This window comes from Tupaia chinensis, unplaced genomic scaffold (assembly GCF_000334495.1).
Source record: "Tupaia chinensis unplaced genomic scaffold, TupChi_1.0 Scaffold000119_1, whole genome shotgun sequence".
In the NCBI taxonomy this organism is placed as follows: Eukaryota; Metazoa; Chordata; class Mammalia; order Scandentia; family Tupaiidae; genus Tupaia; species Tupaia belangeri.
The window spans coordinates 5,404,797-5,422,531 of NW_006159585.1; the positions used below are offsets into that span (position 1 = coordinate 5,404,797).

Below are 17,735 nucleotides of genomic sequence, written 5' to 3' on the forward strand. Positions count from 1 at the left end.
AAACCAAAGAGGGACCAAGTGGGGCCATCATTCAGGAAAGAAAAAGAATGCTTATCATCAGGGAAGAGGGCAATATCTTCAGTGGGAATGAGAAATCAAAAGCAAAATGAAGAGAAATTTTAGCAAAAATCAATGCTTTAGAAACACACATTCAAACTTCCCTAAGTTTCTAGAACTTAGAGAAGAAATGCAGCTTGTTTTGATATAAAAAATAATGAACTAGGAGCAGAAGCTGGACACTTGACCTCCCTTGTACCAGGGACACACTGTGTGGTCTTGGACTCTTGACTTCATTTCCCCATTTGTAAAATGAATTGACAGTTCCTGCATTGCATGCCACACAGCATCATGTGATAAAAGGGAAGCAGTTTTTTAAATATTCAGCAAATCTCTCCCCACTCCCTGGAAGAAATGAGTAAATAAAAGTACTTTAAAATTTGAAACAGAGGCCAGGTAGTGGCACAACGGTAGCACAACTGGACCCATGTATCAAGGTCCTGAATTCACATCCTAGGACCTCACTGAGCACATCAAGCATGCACATAACTCTTGTGATCCTTTCCAGCTGAGACTGGGGGTACATCACAGTGTAGGATCCTATTAGGAGAACCTGTCTCTTTGTATCACTCTTACACATGATAGAAGGAAAGAAATAAAAGCTTCAAATATAAAAAAAATTAAGCAATTCTATTAAAATTAATTAGGGTATGTGAATAAACAGAAAATCACAAAAATTGAATAAATCTAACCTTAAAAGGGAAGAAGCCACAAAGGAAGCTATTTAAGACTTCGGACATGGGTGACCTGGCATTCTGTTAAATGACATGGACAGAAACAATGGATTCCATACTTTTTAAAAAGTGTGTAAAATTACTGAGTACCTACTATAATCTGATCTCTTACAAGAAGTCAAAATAATATAGAAGAAGCACGAGATACAATCCCTGAGGCTTACTCTATCTGATGAGATAAAGCACATACAAATAAAGTGCAACTATCGGCATGAACTAAACTGAAAGCTGAGCTGGGGTGTTGATAATAAATGTCGAAAGAGCTCAGAGCAGGTATCTGTGGACTAATGAGCCAGGGAGGGTTACCTCTGTAGTTGCTATTGAAGCAGGATTTGGATAGGTAGGCAGAGAAGTGGAAAGACAACATGAAGAATGTACTTAAGGTACAAGTCAGGAAATGACTTACATGCACGACATGGGTGGAAACATGGTTGATGTTGACAGAGCCCTATAATATGGGAGTAATGGACAATAGATTTGAAAGGGTGTTGTGTCCAGGTTGCAGAAAGCTTTAGCATCAGGTAAAGGAATTCATCAAAAGGAACCCATTTGGAGACCTTGGAGCCAAGAACCTGGCTTGACCAAGTAGTGATTTAGGAAGACAGATGTAGGGGCAGAATTGGTAAGTCAGCAGGACAGGGTGATGCTAATAACACAGAGAATTGGGGCTCAGGGATGCAGGGGTGATGGTCAGATGGGTGCAGAGGAAATGAGATATGATCAGAAAGATTTGGCGGGCCTTTGTAACCCAATTGCATGAGGAGAATCAAGGTTAAGGTGGAATAAATCTATCTCGGTTATCGCTATCCTAAAGAACAGTGCTAGTTACAGTACAGAAATAGTCATAAGCTAACTATAACTTGTGCCTAGTGGGGTTGTAGGCAAAGAAGTCCTCCCACAGGGCCAGACAGGAGCACAGTGGTAACACTATGCTCTGCAATGCTTTGATGCTCAACCCACATAGGAAGGCCCCAGGTTCGCATCCCAAGGTTTCTCTGTGCGTGCCAGGCATACATGTGTATTCTCATGATCGGGGCTGGTTGAAGCTGGGGGTAGCGCACATCATGAAGATCTTGTTAGGTGCCTACCACCTCTCTCTCTCTCTCTCTCTCTCTCTCTCTCTCTCTCTGTTTCTCTCTCTCACTCTCTCTCTCTCTCCTCTCTCAGAAAGAAAAAAAACTTAAAAAAAGAATTCTTCTCAGTAAAAATGACACGTTCATACAGTTTTAAAGATTATGTCAGGGGTAATATAGAGCATCCAAAAAGAGGAAACAACACAGACCAAGAGAAAGGCAAAAAGACATGGAAAAGAGAGTCTTCAGCTCAGGGAATATCTCTGAACAAAAGAAGAGCAAGATAAGACTGAAGAATTAGGCAGAGCCAGATCATGGAAGAACCTGGGTTTATGCAGCAGGTATGGGGAGTTACAGAAGGATTCATAGCAAAGGAAAGATATGATCAGATTTTCTTACAGATGTTGGTATAAAAATAAAGAGTGGAAAAGTAGAGATGACCCTCAAATAAAGTGTAATGTGACTCAAACCTTTCTCTGGTTTCTTTAAACTGAAGAAATCATATTACTCTCTAAATATTTATATATTTTTGCATTTTATTTTACATATACTGCCTTATACTTTAATAAATGTTGCTGCCATGTTTTTTTGTAGCACAAATATTCATGATGCTTAGCAAATCATTGTAGGGTGCAATTAAGTTCCTATCATTGTGTTACTTAACTGTTTTGTGCCCTGAACTCAACTTGTTTGATACATGTCTGGTATTAAAATTGAGGTCTTGTTAAATAAAATAAATATATTTAAAAATGAACAAATTCATGAATGCGATAGTTGAGAAGAACGGCAACTAATTCTTCTGGATCCTCCTTGCAACAGGGTAACCAGGCCTACTTTTAGGGCATTTTTCATAGCTCAGGCATCTCTTGGCAATTTTTCTCCCATTTTTCATTATACCATCTTAGAATCCTGTTCTCACTTGCTATCTGAGTGAAGACAGAATATCTAATACACATGAAACAGTGAATTCTATGAAATACTTTACATAGTAGGGTTTTGTTTTATTTTTCCTAGTCTGGATTTAGCCTCAGTTCTTATAGAAGCATTTTGAATTTGTTTCTTCTTGGTTTATTTCTAAAATTGGAAAAGCTCCATATTTTCTTTACCATAAATCTTCAAAAAATTAAAGGCAGAAGGATTCTGTTGTACTCCCTGTTTTAGTAAGGAAAGGAGATAATCATTCCAACACTCACAGTACCTGGCCTCTAAACCCCCAACGGTCTGCACTCTATCCAGATGCAGCCAGAGAGGAAAGATCATTTGAGAAATAAAACACTACAAGACATGGACACTTAAGAATTCAGCCACTGTGATCCCCTGAGGGGAAATAGTAGAAGGCTTCACGGAGAAAGGATCAGCATGGCTCAGTTGGTAGAGCAGGCAGAGCAAAGGTTTTTCTATGGTTAAGTCTCTTTACAATCTAAATGATGTATTGCGATTGAATGTACGAGTAATAATAATAATTAGTAAATAATTTTTTAAAAAGAAAGGATGTCTGACTCAAGGAATCTACTTCTTAAGACCCTCAGGATAAGAAATAAATCTCGGACTATTCTGCCTTCCTCTGAGGATATAATAGACACTTGAGAAATATATCGGGTCATCAGGAAAGTCATGCAGAATTTTTTCATATTTTCCTATGCAAAAATGCCTCATGACTTTTCCGATGATTCAACATCTTTTTATTTCTGATTTTCTTTGGGTCTGCCGTAGCACCAAATACTGTCCTACCGGTTCAAAACCCATCAGTGTCTAATCCTAGACAAAAGTTTCTGTTCTTTTTAGGGATCTTCAGTAGTTCATTTTCTTTCTTCGTCTTGAGTCATTCAGACTTCACATTGCTCATGCTCTGTACCCGTCTCACTGCTGAGCTGACCTAAGTGACTGCTCACACCTGCCCAGGCTTGTCTTCATGAAGTGTCCATGCCAGCCTGCAACACCAAGATGGGTAGGGCAGGAGGGAAGGAAGGCCCAGAAATGCTTGCCCACAGTCCACATCAGTGTTCTCACCAGCAGCACAATGACCAGCCATCTCTGCCCACAGCCAGGGCCATCAACGCTCCTTCTTCCAGATACACATTATATTAGCCCACAGTCCACATTATCAAAGCAAAGCTCCTTCTTACATGTCTGAAAACCTACGCCCACTCTCACCCTAACCCTGCCCTAGAGACCTGCTCGGGTTTTCCTTTGGAGCACCAAACATCATAGTTTGCCTGAAGTAGCCCCAATTAATGTCTGATTCCCTGCCAAGTTAAGTATTTATACCAGTCTAAAGTGATTTTTCTAATGGTAAATTATATATTCTGCCTAGTCCAATTTAATGCTTAATTTCAAAAGGCAGCGTGAGTCAGAATGCCTCTTATAAGGAGAGTTACCCTCTTCTTCCCACCTTTGTAAAAGAATATAAAGGCTCACCAAGAGAAAAAGGCAGGCACAGACCTGAAATCAAGACACACAGATGACCTGGGGCAAGTGACTGCGAAAAGTTGAAGAAGAAAGAACTAGCAGAGTTGCCAGATATCTTCAGAGAAGTTACATGTGAGGCCTGAGGAGAACCTATCCCGGAGATTAGAGGGGAGGAAGAGGACTCCAGACTCAGGAGAGATGTTTTGAAATAATACAATCCCCAGGCTAGAAAGAAAGGCATTTATGGAGGACAGGCATTTAGTTAGGCTCTGTCTCCTCTCTCTTTATGCCTGCACATTCTGGTCAATAATGCACCAGTGATTTCTCTGTTATTTCATTTATGGCAATGACTTCAGGTCCTGTGTCTGGTCATAATAATGGTGATCTATGTATGCCATCTACAGTGGGCATGGCTAATGAATCCTATTTTATTTCTTAATTAAGAATCCGAAAGTACCGCAAATTACTGCAATTAACATGGATTTTCTTCCTCATTTATTTACTTATTTAAATGCCTGAAATTGCACCCTTAGCTTAAACCAACCACAGGGTTTGGAGCCTATTAAAATATATGGCATTCATTAAAATATTTATTCTCCCTCAACAGTGAAAGTTGCAATTTGAAAACAGTGGAATCTATGTATACAAAATACTTTCAAAAGAATATCTGTTGAATTCAGTCCATCCAACTTGGTAATTTAAAAAACCGAATTTATCAACCTTTGTGTGATTGAAATAAACTTAAGATTTTCAAAATGGCTAGCTATTATGTTGACTTGAACCAAGGTTTTTGCTTTCTCTCTCAAAGTTCTTGAAGAGTATAAATAACAGCACATTTTCATCGCAGTTTTCACTATAAGAAAAATTACTTGTGTGTGATTGCATTCAATGAATTAATTTTTTAAAAATAGAACTTTGAGTAAACTGTTTAACATCAAGCTCTTTAGTAGTTTTCAAGATTCAACCTTAGTTTTTATTCTTAGGATGTTCTCTTAGATTTTGGTTTTGGTTTCTAACTAGTTTGTATAGAGACACAGCTCAAGACAGAATAATAAAAATTAATCAAAATACACTCCAAACTACAGCCAGCAGGAAAGGATATTAATCTGATCCTTCCATACAGTGATTGGGAAACAGCATATCAAAAGCTTTTGTAGATGCCTACCATTTAAAATCCAGCTATTTCATTTCAAGGAATTTATCCTTAGGAAAGAATGAAGAATGTGTACCAAGACTTAGCAGCAATGATATTCATTGCTGCTCTATTTATAATAGTAAAACAACCAAATGTGCAGTAATAAAAAATTGTGTAAATTATGGAACAGACCTACATTAGAATACTAACTAGCTATTTAAAACTGTGTGGTTTATGTTAGTTGTCTATAACTGCATCACCCCTTAGCAGCTCAAAACAACAAACGTCTTGTTTTATACTCTCTGTGTGTCAGCAACCTGGGCATGGCTGAGCTGAATGCTCTTACTTACAAAGATTACAATGAAGTGTTTACTGGGACTATAGTCATCTCAAGGCTTAATTTGGAGATGATCCACTTTCAAGTTCATTCAAGTGGTTGTTGGCAGGATTCAGTTTCTCCTGGGCTGTTGATCTTCCTTAGTTCCTTGTCAAGTGGACATTTCTGTAGGGCAATCCATGACATAGCAGTTCACTTCATGACAACAAGTGAGCCAGAAAGTAAGAGAGAGTTTATAACACAGAAGATTTGTTGTAACATAATCCCAGAAATGACATCCTGGGACTAGCAAATGGCATAATGGTTATGTCACTTGACTCCGATAGTTGATGGCAGTTCAAGTCCTAGACCTGGCAGCTTAAAACTTACACTAGGTACGTGTGTGTGTGTGTGTGTGTGTGTGTGCCTAAGATCCCAAGGGAAGAATGGAGGAAAAGGGATTACAGCACAGCCATCTGCCATGTGGGTGATTTCTCCCTGTCTCTCCACCAAGGGCATGTGCCCTATAGCAAATACCTCTCTCAAAAAAAAAAAAAAAAAAAAGGAAAAAAGAAATGACATCCCAACACTTGTATATTCCTTTGGTTAGAACTAAGTCAGAGATTCAGTTCACACTGAAAGGGAGTAGACTACATAATAACACAATAATGATAACATAAAAGGTGGGGATCTTTGGAATCATCTAAGAGACTGCCTGCCACACAACTGAAGTTTACTTATTGGCAAAAAAAAAAAAAAATCCATAGTATCTTATTCAATGAAATAAAAGCAGATTATAAAACAGGATCTGCAGTATAATCTCTGTTTTATAAACTCAAAACAACAGAAAAAAATATATTCATGTATACATAAATATTTTTAAGATAATACCTAAGTGTTTCATGAGTTCACATTGGTTACATCTGGATGGTAGGATAACAGATGAGTTTATATTCTGTCTCCTAATCTGTATTTTCTATGTTTTCTAAAAAGAACATGTACCATGACAATTTTTTTAAAAAGCAAATGTTATTAAATTTCAAAATGAGCAGTTTGAAATGCTCAGATTTCTTTATTCTTACCTTTGCTATCTTTACAGGACTGTTTCTTGCTTACTACTTGAAATCAACTCAATAGAAGTTCAGAAGACCCTTTCGAGAACCTGCTGATAACCACCTGTGACCAAGAAAATTGTGAGTACATTCTAGAAGTTGTTGCTGTGTTTTGTCTTCTAAAATGGCTGTTATTGCCAGTAATGATAATATAGAGAACTAGAATAATTTTTCCCCTCTGGGGTTACTAGAACCAGGTAGAAAATGCAACTGACCTAAGAGAGATAAGTCCTATGAAAATCTTCCTTTGACACATTGTCTTTCCACCTCAACTCTGGTTGCTTCCAAATATAAATTAACATAATCATGTGGCCATCTCCTCTGCAAAATTCCAAAGGGATAGGTTCAATTTATATGACAAAAACAAATGAACAGATCTGTCATTGCTGAACATAATTGCAAGTTTGCAAAAAGGAGAGGGCATGAATGAGAAACTAGATAAAGCCATTAATAATCTCCACACTTCATTAGTTTTCCTGCCTCATGCCACCAGGAGGGCCTGAGTTGGGATGCCACTAGTTCAGAGTTGGAATGACTTCTTCCATAATGTAAATGTTATCTTAAGGTCACTTACTGATGAAAACGACTATTTAGCCAAGCACTGATTTATTGGTTGTTTGACAAGCAGACCAGCTGCTCTGCACCTATATAGAACACAAAGAAAACTTCTCAAGACGGGCAAACTGGTATCACCAGGGAAAGAAGGAAATAGTCAATAAAATGGCAGATTATGACTGGTCCAAAATACCAGTGGATCTCTTCATTGGGATCTACAGCACAATAGCTTTTGTAACATATAATACCTATACCTTGGTGCTTTTACAAAATGGATTGTTTTTGTCTTGTGTAAAGTCCAAATGGGTTTGTCCAAGTGGAGATTTAGAGAAACCTGCAGGCCTCCTCTCTGTGGCTTCATCATCTTCTAGGGCCTCTGAGTTTTATGTTGTATTCTCTGCATCTAGAGTGTTAATTAGGAAGGAGATAGTATAGATAGCATACTCACTTCCTGTGCGCCTTGACCTACAACTTGTACATATCATTTTCACTCATATTCCATTAGTGAAAATTAGTCATATGGACCTCTTCTTGGTGAAATAAGCCTTGAGGTACTTCCTGGCTGGCAGTGCTGCCCATATAACTCCACTATATGGTAGGAGAAAACCTACCCTGGACTCTGTCAGGGAAAATCACAGTGTTAAAAATCCCCTGCTAAACAAATCCTTAGTGGATATTCATAGGAATTAGTTGATTTATCAATGACTCTGAATGGTAAATTCTACCCTATATGAAGAGACTCTTCTTATATCAACTATATCTCTCCTTATGGTTAAGGCAACAAGGTACTGATAACATAATTCTAAAGATTTAAGGTGTTCTCCAGTGGTAGTTGTGGATGCCAATGTTAGAAGTCTCACTGGGATCTCAAGACATCATCTTTCAATCTCTCTCTCTCTCTCTCTCTCTCTCTCTCTCTCTCTCTCCTTCTTCCTTTCTCTCTCTGCTTTAGCTTCTTGTTGAGTAAAATTACAATAATAGAATCTACCTCTTCTGATTATTGTGGTCACCCAAGGAGAAAATTCTAGAAAGAGCATAGTACATGTTATTGCAACATCTGGTAGCTTCCCCAACAAGTATCCACATATGAATAACCCCAGAAATTTCTTATCAAGAATGTCACAACTGCTGATTCTGGTAATATCATGGTTACTATTGGGCTACTATTACAATGATTCACACCACTGCCATTCATAAAATTGTATCAACTCTTCTCTATAGTACTACAGCATTTAGCTATTTATTTCTTATGACAGCCTTTTATATGGAAAGGGGACTCATTATTATCAAATCTACTTCATAGATAAAAGAATTGACCTAAGTGATAATAACTAAGGGGATCACATGATAGCTCAGTCAGAGTTGCCACTTGGCTCTCAAACCAAGGTCAGCCAAGTCAAAATTGTACCATGACACCAAATGTAAAATGGGATCATGTGAAAATAAATCTCGAGTGGTATTGGTGGATGCCAATGTTAGAAGTCTCACTGGGATCTCAAGACATCATCTTTCAATCTCTCTCTCTCTCTCTCTCTCTCTCTCTCTCCCTCTCTCTCCTTCTTCCTTTCTCTCTCTGCTTTAGCTTCTTGTTGAGTAAAATTACAATAATAGAATCTACCTCTTCTGATTATTGTGGTCACCCAAGGAGAAAATTCTAGAAAGAGCATAGTACATGTTATTGCAACATCTGGTAGCTTCCCCAACAAGTATCCACATATGAATAACCCCAGAAATTTCTTATCAAGAATGTCACAACTGCTGATTCTGGTAATATCATGGTTACTATTGGGCTACTATTACAATGATTCACACCACTGCCATTCATAAAATTGTATCAACTCTTCTCTATAGTACTACAGCATTTAGCTATTTATTTCTTATGATAGCCTTTTATATGGAAAGGGGACTCATTATTATCAAATCTACTTCATAGATAAAAGAATTGACCTAAGTGATAATAACTAAGGGGATCACATGATAGCTCAGTCAGAGTTGCCACTTGGCTCTCAAACCAAGGTCAGCCAAGTCAAAATTGTACCATGACACCAAATGTAAAATGGGATCATGTGAAAATAAATGGAATTTTTTTTCTTTTTTTCTTTTTTTTTTTTTTTTTTAGAGATTTTTGCTATAGGGTGCATGTGCTTGACAGAGAGACAGAAAGCAAGAAATCACCCACCCAGGCAATGGCCATGCCACAATCTTTTCTCCTCCATTCACCTCTCAAGATTTTAGGCACACATGCACATGTACCCAGAAACCTAGTCTACATCTTAATTTTTCAGATGTGTTGGAGATGCCTATGAGGATTTGTTCTTTTTATGCCAATACATGCCACTGACCTCAGGTTGTCTTATCTGCTCCAGGACTGATCAACTTAATTTACCTGGCTCAGTGGGGAGGGGCAAGTAGTGCTGATATTGGTGATGCCATTTTACAGTGTCAAAATGTAGATAGATCTTGGACATTTCTTTGGGCAATGTGAATACAGCCCTTGGAAGGAGAAATTATGCCCTCTATTCTAGCAAGTCTGAAGACAACATTGGCCTGATCATAAACTTTAGCAAGCATATGATAGTCTGAAATCCACTCTAGGTTTCTTAAGGCTTTCTATCTTCTCTAGTTAACGTTTTGTTTTTTCCCTAACTAACTTCAGTGAACATTACTTTAGTGATTTTATTCTTTTTTTTTAATAATTATTTTATTTTATTTATTTATTTTTTTTAGTTTAAGCAGAGAGAGACAGAGGGTGAGAATGAGAGAGAGAGGAAGTGAGAAAGCAAGCCACCAGATTCAGGACTTGAACCCTGGTCGGCCATGTGGGAGTGTCCAGCGCCTTAACCACCATGCCACCTGCTGGTCCCGACTTTATTCTTTATATTGAGTACAAAATGAAACTGTTTTCAGTAACCAACGTTTTGCAGTGTAAAGTCTTTGGCCCTCTGATGGGTAACTTCAGCTGACATAGACTTCCTCGGGAGACCAACCCCCAGCTCCAGACTTGCTGCTGACTGCCATAATGACACAAGAGTAACTTAGGCTCAGATAAAGTTATGTCGCCCTCATCTGTCAAATCAAGTGGATGGTGCTTATCCTCTCTACTTCCTCTACTTTCTTATGGAAATACTAAGAACTTGGATCCCAAACAAGCGAATAGACAGAAAGTACTATGAAAATCGTACTATACTAGATAAGCAGAGAGCCATCATTATCACTGTGCTATTGCCATTATTATTTTGTGGTTAGCTCAGCTTTTCTTAACACAGAGCAGTTAATGAAGTGGCAACTGTATTGGTTACCCACTAGGAGGGTGAAGGAGCCAAATAAAGCTCTATTTTTATCCCATTTTAGTATCCTGTTTTTCTTTCACAACAGCTGTGTCTAGTGGGTTTTTCTAAATATTTTAATTACAGCAGCATTTTATTATACTTGCTCCTGACAAAATTCAAGCTAAGGACATTTCTTTTAAATCCTAAAATAGTAGATTTCCCTAAATGTTAACTTTCACCAGCAACCAAAATGCTATTACCTTTTATTGCATCTCTAAGTTTAGTGTCCAAAACTTTTAATGAATTATTTTCAGCACACATGTCAAAAAAAAAGTGCTTGAAAATCCACTAGTAAAGAGAAAAATGACAAAATCTATTAGTTACCAAGCTTTGGTTCATAAATTGGTCACCAGCTGAGCAGCATTTTTTTTGTATGGTCATCAGAAGTTGTGGGAATAGGAAATCTAGAAATTGACATTAAGACAGACCAAAAGAGTCAGGTAGACAAAGAGAAAGAGTATCTACTACTGACCCTGGTGTGTGGTCATTCTGTTTCTTCCTACAAGCATCTCAAATTGATTTGCTGCAACATAATCATCAAAAAGACAAGCAAACATCGTCTCATTAGAAATATCAATGTTGGGAAGCCAGCAGTTAGTGTAATAGCTATGTCGCTGAACTCCCACGTAGTCGACCGTGGTTCACGTCCAGGACCCTATGGCTTAAAACTCACTCAGGGCACGTGTGCGTGCGTGCCCAAGAACCTGAGAGGAGAATGGAAGAGAAGGGATTGTGGCATGACCATCCCCCCTGGGGGGTGATTTCTCGCTTTCTGTCTCTCTGTCTGTCTCTGTCTGTCTGGCGAGCACATGCGCCCTATGGCAAAAATCTCTCCAAAAAAAAAGAAAAAGAAAAAGAAAAAGAAAAAAAAAGAAATATCAATGTTGCAAAGTAGTGCATCCAGTCATTTAGGACTAAAAAATTGAAAAGGGTTTTACAGTATATAATCCAAAATGGTCATTTTACAAATGAGAAAATTAAGGCTCACCTAAGTAACATGAATGTCCTAGGTCATACAAAAGAAGAAAGAATAAGATGACTACTCAGGGAGTCTTAGTCCTAAAAGACTCCTGAATTTCCTATTCTGATACAAAAAATTACCAAAAGCTTAGTGATGTAAAGCAACACAAATTTATTGTCTCATAGTTCTGTAAATCAGAGGTCTAACATAACTCTCACCAGCTGAAACCAAGGAATCAGGTCTCCTGAAGACCTTGGGGAAAATTCATTTCCTTGTTCTTTCCAGCTTCTAGAAGCTGCCCATATTCTTTGACTGTGGCCCTTTTCTCCATCTTTAAAGGTAGCAATATTGCATCTTAGTGACCATTCTCAAGTATTAACATCTCTGACTACAACCAGGAAAGCTTTTCCACTTTCAAGGATGTGCATAATTAGACTGGGTCTAATCTTGAAAAACACAAGCAAATCAAATTATTTTGGTTTAGTGTTCCGATCACTTCTACAAAGTCTCTTTTGCTATATAATAACACATTCATAGGATCCTGAGGCTGAAGGACAGGTATCTTTTAGTGTAGGTGTCATTATGTTGCCTACCACAGGGAAGAGAAAAAAGAAGGTGAGTCAATAGAGAATTGGTTGGTTGAGCAAAAAAAATAGCTGAGCACACCTATTTTATGTTGGGGTTTCCAGTATTCAGACTCTGGATGGAGAACTGCATGTAATTGTTACAGTGCTCCCAGGACCAACTTCTGCAAAGGCAGAAAAAGAGGCAGGAATGAGCAAAAAGAGCTAGGCTTTGGGCTTGCCACCAGGCCTCAGCTGGCCTCATGGTGATTACTAGAATAGAATGGTTCTTCAGAGTTTTGATGAGGGTCTGGGTCTTTCAGTTTCTTTTCTTCCACTACTATTACCAGACCAAGAAGTCCTGAGATGCCAAGAACCTGAGAGGAGAATGGAAGAGAAGGGATTGTGGCATGACCATCCCCCCTGGGGGGTGATTTCTCGCTTTCTGTCTCTCTGTCTGTCTCTGTCTGTCTGGCGAGCACATGCGCCCTATGGCAAAAATCTCTCCAAAAAAAAAGAAAAAGAAAAAGAAAAAGAAAAAAAAAGAAATATCAATGTTGCAAAGTAGTGCATCCAGTCATTTAGGACTAAAAAATTGAAAAGGGTTTTACAGTATATAATCCAAAATGGTCATTTTACAAATGAGAAAATTAAGGCTCACCTAAGTAACATGAATGTCCTAGGTCATACAAAAGAAGAAAGAATAAGATGACTACTCAGGGAGTCTTAGTCCTAAAAGACTCCTGAATTTCCTATTCTGATACAAAAAATTACCAAAAGCTTAGTGATGTAAAGCAACACAAATTTATTGTCTCATAGTTCTGTAAATCAGAGGTCTAACATAACTCTCACCAGCTGAAACCAAGGAATCAGGTCTCCTGAAGACCTTGGGGAAAATTCATTTCCTTGTTCTTTCCAGCTTCTAGAAGCTGCCCATATTCTTTGACTGTGGCCCTTTTCTCCATCTTTAAAGGTAGCAATATTGCATCTTAGTGACCATTCTCAAGTATTAACATCTCTGACTACAACCAGGAAAGCTTTTCCACTTTCAAGGATGTGCATAATTAGACTGGGTCTAATCTTGAAAAACACAAGCAAATCAAATTATTTTGGTTTAGTGTTCCGATCACTTCTACAAAGTCTCTTTTGCTATATAATAACACATTCATAGGATCCTGAGGCTGAAGGACAGGTATCTTTTAGTGTAGGTGTCATTATGTTGCCTACCACAGGGAAGAGAAAAAAGAAGGTGAGTCAATAGAGAATTGGTTGGTTGAGCAAAAAAAATAGCTGAGCACACCTATTTTATGTTGGGGTTTCCAGTATTCAGACTCTGGATGGAGAACTGCATGTAATTGTTACAGTGCTCCCAGGACCAACTTCTGCAAAGGCAGAAAAAGAGGCAGGAATGAGCAAAAAGAGCTAGGCTTTGGGCTTGCCACCAGGCCTCAGCTGGCCTCATGGTGATTACTAGAATAGAATGGTTCTTCAGAGTTTTGATGAGGGTCTGGGTCTTTCAGTTTCTTTTCTTCCACTACTATTACCAGACCAAGAAGTCCTGAGATGCGGGATGCCCTGTGAAGAGAGATACAACAGGAGTAAGTCAACTCTCATCTTCCAAGGATAACTCCCAATAGCTAGGTTAATACGTCCTTCATTCATGAAGGAAGATCTAAGCAACAATCATAGCCACCACTATAGTACCTGTTTCTAAGCTTCATGTTCACATGTGGGAGGGAAAAAAAATGTCAGCTACATTCCATTTGGGATGAAACTTGATTGATAAATCTCAAAAGGTGATCCCAGGCTCAGAATTTAACAATCATAAAGAAAAGCCAGCCATGGTGGTATAGCAGTAATGCCACACTCTGCAATGCTGAAGTCACAAGGGAAGCTTCAGAGTTCATGACCTCAGATATTTCTGAATACGTCAGGTATGATGTGCATGCCTTTGATCCTAGTGGGTTGAGGCTGGGATTGATTATGGCATGAGGATACTCTTGGGGGATCCTCTTCTCTCTCTCTCTCTCTCTCTCTCTCTCTCTCTCTCTCTTTCTCTTTTTCTCTCCTTCTGTAGAAAGAAAGGAATAAACTTTTTTAAGTGGGGAAATCATTATATACTTTATCTACAGGCTAGGCAAAGTAGGTTTTAGAGAAGAGAAGAATCCTTGAGGTTGTATGAACACTGGCAAAAGGGTAAACAGGGATCACATGGTCATGGAAGAATGAGATTGAGTCAGAAATGGTGTAAACTATAGAGAAAAGAACAGGCAGATCATGCGATCTAGTGATCAAAATCTAAACCTGGCTCAGAAATACAGTGATCTGCCCAAACCATGGCAGAGAAGTGGCCACTGCCAGAGGTAAAGGGCAAGGAAGGTAATCCTGATATTGATTTAAAAGGATCCCAGCAATTTCTAGCAAGTACTGCTGGCGAAATTGTAGAATCCAGGGTCAGCCATGGAGATGGCTAAAGAAGAGGTAAGAAATCTCGGTTCAATAAAACTGAGGAAAGGGCAAGGACTTAATTACCAGGGAAAAGGGCATTCTGTATTACATTAAGCGGGTGGGCTACAGCTTTGTGTTATCTGGCTCATGAATGTCATTTGGCCCAAGCCCAAGTCTGCTCTTGGCACCAGAGTGAGAGATGTTCCAGTTGCCTGAGTAACAAGGGTTAGAATGATGTGAGGACAGGGCCATATGCTCACTCCAGGGGAAGTGCTTTCACATGACATCAGGGCTGACCTAATGTTCATTTTAACTGAATGGTATCTGTACTCAGCGAGGAAGGTACAAAGACTGATTTGTTCTCACCTCTGAACCTGCAAGGTTCTCACTGCCTCAGGTCAATGTTGAGCCCAGCATCTGCACAAGGATAGTTCTGCCTGTATGTCCAGATGGGCATCATGAATTCCCTAACTACCTCCACTTCTCCACACATCCAGGCTGCAAGTCTAAATAAAATGGTATTTAAGAAAGGGTCTTTCTGCATCATCTAGAAGTATGTATAGACATTGCACTGAAAAAATAAAATGTGTTTGATTCTTCTATAATAGATTCCTTGGTTCAAGAGTAAAGTATCTCAATACACTACTAACCATGGCTTTCCTGCAAGTCAGTTTTCCCATGTAAATATCAGCAATAACTCTCATAATAATGCCTTATAATTTTTTATAGGACTTCACATTTTGCCAAGCACTTTTACCTCTATTATTTCTTTTGAATTTCACAATACTACTTGAAGAGGGGAATTATTACGCCCCTCATAAAGTTGAAGAAATTGATATTCAAAGAGCTTGAGCACCTAAACTTAAGTCACAAAGTAAAAGTCTGAAATGGGACCCAAGCTATTGCTAACACGTTGTCATGAGAAATCTACCCCGAACAGATCTTTGCATCTGACAACACTGGAAGTTTGGGGAAAAGAGAACTAGAAAGAACAGAAAAGGTTGGGGTGGAGGAGAACGGTCTGCATTTTATATTTTATCTCAGGCCATCCTGACATGTTTTCAACTGTTTTTAACTTTACCATAGTGTTTTGAAGTCTTCAAAGCATTCTCACACTCTTATTTGATCAACTCAGCAACCTTGGGAGGGAGCCGGAGTAGATCTGACAGCTTAGGAAACTGAAACCCAGACAGGTTGGGTGACTGAGAATATATGGTCATTTAGTAGCAGAGTTAGAACTGGAACATAGATTTTTTTGAAAGCAGTAGCCTTGGGAATGGAAGGGATAGGAGCAAAGTATCTGCTGAAAGACGTAGGAAAAAAAGCATTTTATTAAAAGATTATTCAAAGTTCATTTGAAAGTAAAAAGAGCCACAATCAGTAAAATAATTTTGAGAAAGACTACAAAGAAGAAAACATACAGCACAGCCATCAAAATGCAGGATAATAAAAGTATAGTAGAAGTGTAAGGATATAGAGATCAATAGGATAAACTAGAAAGTCCAGAGAGAGACCCATGCATTTTTGGTATGTGATATGGGTGATTATAAATAAGGCAAAGCATGAACCCAATGCATAGTGTCACAGAAATTGGCTCTTTACATTGAAAAATGAACATTAGAGCTCTACATCACACACAAAATATTGCAAATAAATTCCAGATGGGTTAAGAGCTAAAGGTTTAAAAAAAAAAAAAAAAGAGCTTAGAAACTGTTGGAAGAAAATTCAGGAAGTTTTTTTTATTAATATCTGACCAGAGAAGAATTTTATCAGATTAAGAAAACACACAAAAGAAAAATATGAATAAATCTTTTTACATTATGATTTAAGAATTCTATATGACCAAAGATACCTTGAGTAAAGCTAAAAGACAAGTGAGAGATTTAAAGGACTTTTCAACTCAACCAACTAATGAAATATTAATATCCAAAATATACGTGTGGGACATGGCTCGGAAAGTAAACAATTCAATAGAAAAACAGGAAAACTGACCTGAGGCAGTGATACCTGGACCTGGTGGCTTAAACTCACACTGGGTGCGTGTGTGCCCAAGATCCCAAGAAGAGGAGGAGAAGGGATTGCGGCATAGCCATCCCCCCTGAGGGGTGATTTCTCACTTTCTGTCTCTCTGTCTTCCTGGCAGTGTGCGCGCCCTATAGCAAAAACTTCTCAAAAAAAAAAGAAGAAGAAGGAATAGAATAGGCTCAAGCAGAGTTATCTGGAGGATTCAGTTGCGCCCCTAATGCTTTATTTCTTTCATTTAAATAAATAAATAAATAAACTAAAGAAATAAAAACTAAAAAAAAAATTCATTAAAATAGTATTACAATATTCTGGGTATTGAATTCTGAGTGTTTCGTACAGTAAACAATTCAGAAAAGGAAAAAAAAAGTTAATTGCCAGTAGCCTCTCTTCTCCAGTGGAAATGATAAGGCAGTGGGGAGCAGGAGTCTGCAGGACAGCAGAGCTGACAGCTTTGAAAATGATTTTTCCATTGGATTTCTGCTCATGCACACACACAGAGACAGTCGCACACATGGGAACAGTGGGGTCATAGAAATAGCGTTGCCAAACAAGGTGGTCAAGGGGCACAGCAGGCCATGGCTGGCCCCAGCTCTGCTGCAGTAGTCCAGGCTAGGAATAGGGTCTGTAAATAGTAAATGGGGTAAATATGCTACGAATGTGTTTCTCCCAATTTAAAGTCAAGAAGTAGGCATGGTATGATGGCTATGCAATGTCACCAAAACCCAAGCTCTTTCTGCCTTTCTACTCTGCCATCCTTAGTCACATGGGTTCCATCTTTAAGGTGACTTCAAGATCCAAGATATACAGGACCAGCAGTTAGCGTAATGGCTATATTACTGAACTCCCACATAGTCTGCCGCAGTTCGAGTCCCGGACCCAGTGGCTTAAACTCACACTGGGCGCGTGTGCATGCGTGCCCAAGATCCCGAGAGGAGAATGGAGGAGAAGGGATTGCGGCGTGGCCATCCCTTCTGGGGCATGATTTCTCACTTTCTATCTCTCTGTCTCTCTCTGTCTG

At 38.7% G+C, this 17,735-nt stretch overlaps 1 long non-coding RNA gene across 1 annotated transcript in view; it reads right to left on the reverse strand.

Annotated features, from left to right (window-relative positions):
- Window positions 1-12,997: 12,997 nt before the first annotated feature.
- The window catches only part of LOC102480352 (uncharacterized), a 19,827-nt gene continuing 15,089 nt past the window's right edge, over window positions 12,998-17,735 (reverse strand). The window contains exon 3 of the long non-coding RNA XR_333956.2: window positions 12,998-13,819. This is a non-coding gene — a long non-coding RNA (uncharacterized LOC102480352). The remainder of the gene's footprint in view (window positions 13,820-17,735) is intronic.